The sequence below is a fragment of the Megalops cyprinoides genome, chromosome 14, assembly GCF_013368585.1.
Source record: "Megalops cyprinoides isolate fMegCyp1 chromosome 14, fMegCyp1.pri, whole genome shotgun sequence".
Taxonomy (NCBI): Eukaryota; Metazoa; Chordata; class Actinopteri; order Elopiformes; family Megalopidae; genus Megalops; species Megalops cyprinoides.
Genome location: NC_050596.1, coordinates 75,246 through 79,471, shown reverse-complemented (window position 1 = coordinate 79,471; position 4,226 = coordinate 75,246). Strand labels below are relative to the sequence as shown.

Sequence of the window (4,226 nt, the reverse complement as noted above, 5' to 3'; positions counted from 1 at the left end):
CTGCAAGTAGCTTTTGGTTTGGATATGCTCTGGCTTTTTTTTTTTTTTTTTTTTTTGGTTTGGATATGCTCTGATACATAAGTGGTTTTGTTTTATTTTAACATTGTGCCTTAGCTTATTAGCAAATTCAAATGATTGTGAAACGTTGGGCTAACTTTGTTAGCTGGCAGTAACGGTAATAGTTACTTTCAGAACTGCGAGTTAACAGGACAAGCAAGTTAAACAACGTGTGGCTTCTCTTAAACTTGCGTGGACTTAAGTTATGCAACTTATTTTGACTGGTTTAACAAATGTTAACAATGGTTTGGAATTTTTCTTCGTGCTTAAACTTTATTTACTGACAGTTCTGAGAGTAAATTAGCCAGCTAACAAAGTTAGCACAACGTTTCACAATCATTTGAATTGGCTAATAAGCTAAGGCACAATGCGACCAGGATGTTAAAATAAAACAAAACCACTTACGTATCAGAGCATATCCAAACCAAAAAAGAGCCAGAGCAAGCGGCAGTGTAGCATAGTGGTTAAGGTGCTGGACTCGTAACCAAAAGGTTGCCAGTTTGATTCCTGTTGGGACACTGCTGCTGTACCCTTGGGCAAGATACTTAACCCACAATTGCCTCAGTAAGTATCCAGCTGTATAAATGGATAACATTGTAAAGAACTGTAACCTATGTAACTCACTTTGGATGGAAGTGTCTGCCAAATGAATAAATGTAAATGTAAATATCCAAACCAAAAGCTACTTGCAGCCAGGTCCATCTCTGTTTATGGTCCCCCTGGAAACGTTTCCCTTGTTGTTTTCTTATTTGCAGCGCGTTTCATTATTTGCTCGTGTTGTGAGTATTTGCAGCGCATGTGTTGTCAGATTGATGAAGGTGTTTTTTTAACTTGCTGATCTTGTCTATTTGCATGTGTTTTCTGAAGTTGCAGTGCATTGAGCCGTCTCGGCCACCGTACTGACAGTGATCCGCTCATCTGAAGCCCAACCGCATCACACTGCTATTTATCAACACAAGAATAACAGTCACTTTCAAACAAATGGTCTAGCATCAATATGCATAGATCTTAACGTTGGCTGCTAATTTTCTAAACTCAAATTTCTCACCCAAACAAAAATATAAATGAACATACATTAGTGCTAACTAACTGCGTCCGGAGGGTTCGAAGGAGGTCAAAGTTTGGCATTTCCTGCACTTGGGCATCCTCCGTTGCGGCAAGAGCAGCGAACCTGTTGACGGATCTGAGACCGAGTGATCAGCATTCCGCTTGTTAGTAAGAAAAGGCTCAGCTTCAGAAGGTGAGTGAAATTTGAGTATTTTTCCATCTCGTCTTGAACTTCAGGATGGCCAGATACATCAGGAACGGACTATATCCTTTAGTGTAGAGCTGCTTCTTAGCCACATCAAATGCCTTTCGTCGTGAAGTTGTCACAGAGCTGTAGTCAGCAAAGATGAACAAGTTGGATCCGTCATGGGTTGGTGGGGTCTTGCAAACCTTACCCTGTTGGAGAATTCTCACCCGGGTGCCTTACCTCAGTAAACAGAAGATCAGAGTGCACAGGCGGTTATCATGGGAGCCATAGATTCAGCGCTGGACACCATTTCAGGAGATTTCCTTGGAGGAACCCCATTGGGTCAGAGCCTTCGGCACCCTCTGGTAAGTTGACAAGTCTAAGGTTAAGGCATCTTGCCCTGTCTTCCTTGCTAATGAGTTTTTCACGTAGCTGGGCAGTTCTTCACTACAGCTAGCCAGGTCTCCTTTGACTGTACGGACTGACACTGCCGTGGATGTAGATGTCTCAGTCATAGCCCTCATCTATGTGAACTCGTCTGACAACTGTTTTTGAATCGTTTCCTTCACTGCCTCTTTTACCATTTCACGAATAGATGCTTCTTGTTGTTTTAGCGCTAGCAATATAGCCGAAACAGCTTGTTCCTCAGATGGGGTTTTCAGCTGGTGTTTGGGTGTTTTTCTGCCTAGTGTAGGGTTTTAGGTTCATCTGCGTTCCCGTATTTGTTTTCTTCTCTCCATAAGCCATCACGACATTTAGTTTTAGCGGTTAAAATGCACAGAGTGTAGTAGTGGGCAGCGTCATTTTAAATACCATTTTAAATTATGCGTTTATTAAAATGGATTTGCGTCTTGTCAGGTTGTTTCTCTTCCTATTTCCAAGTGGAGTGATGACGTGATTTCCACACCTGTTACATATTAGCTAATATCACACGAAACGGAAAAAAACTGAACTTGGCATCCTTTTAAAAAGGGAATGGAAAATGAGTGAGGCAGAATCAGATCCAGAGCAAGCGGGTTGTGGTTACACATCGTGCGTCCATGCGGTATTGTATTCGGCATTAGCACTGAATTTTGTAGATTGAGACTTGGAATATCATTTAGATTAGCAACGTTCTCGCTGTTGGCTAGTGGTTTGATCAATCTTTAGGTAATTTTCTACAGCATTGGTGGCTTCTCTGTTCTGTGTTGTGCAGACAGCGCCGCGTGCTGTGGAGCTGGTTCACTCTACATGCACGTATTTTTTACAACTTTCGTATGGGCTGGGCTCATTTTAATATGGATGCTGCATTCTTTTAAATGTGGAATTGTTTAGGATACGGTGACTCTAATTTGGGCTGCTTGACTGGGTTAGTTTAATATCCGATTTTATCATATATATATATATATATATATATATATTTAGCGTGTCTTGGGGAGGTCTGGTCGGGCTGAATGGTGTGGAGGTGTCTGCCTTCTGTATTGCTGACTAATTGGGTTGATATGCTTGTTGTGGGCTGCGGTGACGGCTAATAGCATAGTACTGAACATAGTGCAAAGCTTCTTTTGTAGATATTTCCCAGTGTGATTCACTTTGTCTTTGTGGTTGTCACTTTTTATTGTGGAAATAACTGCACTTAAATTGCAATGCAGTAGCAGAAACTGTGGGACATCTCAGCATTGTAGGCCAGTCCAGGCTATCCCCCTAAAGTCTGTACCTTTGATGTTTTAAATTAAAATTTTCAAATCTCAGTCTGTCTGTCTTCTATACACTGTCACTGACGTGTTCCAACCCTAGTGCAAGTTATCTGCTTTCAGGGCCCTCACCTGTGAATTGAGGGTGGCGTAGGTTAGCCTCTATATTGAACGGCCTGGTTACGCGGAGTAACCATGTAACGCGTGCATCCCGGTCATAGGGCCACCCGGAAGATCAAAAATTTATAATTTTTGAAGAAAAAAAAATTGCAAATGGAGAAGACTTGGAGTAGTGGTGAATATTCCCAGGAGTGGCTAACCTACCAAAATTTCTCCAAGGGCAGAGCGGCACATCCAGGAAGTCTCAAAAGATCCCAGACAAACTTCTAAGGAACTGCAGGCCTCTTTAGCATTAACTAATGTCAGTGTTCATGACTCAACAATAAGAGAGACTGTGCAACAATGGGCTTCATGGAAGAGTAGCAAGACGGAAATCACTGCTCACCAAGAAAAACATCAAAGCTCATCTCACATTCACTAAAAATCACCTGGATGATCCCCAAGAATTTTGGGATAATATTCTATGGACAGATAAGTCAAAAGTGGAACTTTTTAGAGGGTGCAAGTCTTCCTATGTCTGGCGTAAAGGGAATACAGCATTCCAATGTAAGAACGTGTCGGGAGAGTACCAGGCATTTTATGGTTCCTTGCCCTGGTCTGGGTTTTTATGGTTCCCTTCATTACTCAGGACCAGACCAAGAGCATATAAGTCAACAAATACACACACATAGCAGGCAAGAGGGCAAATGGCCTATCACCATAAATACCCCTAAATCAGTGACCTCAGGTCACATAGCTACTTAAGATAAGCAGCCATTGCTTTAAGAATTGCAAGAAGTTACCTAGAACCCAATCAGATACTTTAAAATCTCAAACTAATGATTGCCGGTTTGGAGTTACATTTGATTTTGCCAGATAAAAGCGAAAGTAGGGCATGGTACGCCTGCTTTGTGCATTGGTAAGCATTAATCTGCCCCTCAGATGTAGAATCTTTGGTTAAACGGTGGCTACAGTCATGTTTGGTTTAATCTGAAAGAGGTTCAGGTGACAAATCCTTATGATATAATATTGAAGAACTCTGCCTTTTCAGCCAATCTTAAAGCTACTTCTGAAAAGCAGTAACATCCAGGTAGACCACAACAGCAGAGGGTTGCCCCCACCCCCCTTCTCCCCTTCCTGAACACAATCAGCATATGTGTTTG

The 4,226-nt window shown here is 41.9% G+C and overlaps 1 long non-coding RNA gene across 3 annotated transcripts; it reads left to right on the top strand.

Moving 5' to 3' along the window:
* The first annotated feature begins 588 nt into the window (after positions 1-588).
* Positions 589-4,226, top strand: LOC118789046. 3 transcript variants are annotated; one of them, XR_005005447.1, is made up of 4 exons: positions 589-621; positions 925-1,297; positions 1,537-1,656; positions 3,304-4,226. It is a non-coding gene; the product is annotated as an uncharacterized LOC118789046 (long non-coding RNA). The 3 variants fall into 3 exon arrangements; XR_005005448.1 differs by lacking the exon at positions 589-621 and adding an exon at positions 696-836; XR_005005446.1 differs by lacking the exon at positions 589-621 and having other exon boundaries at positions 849-1,297.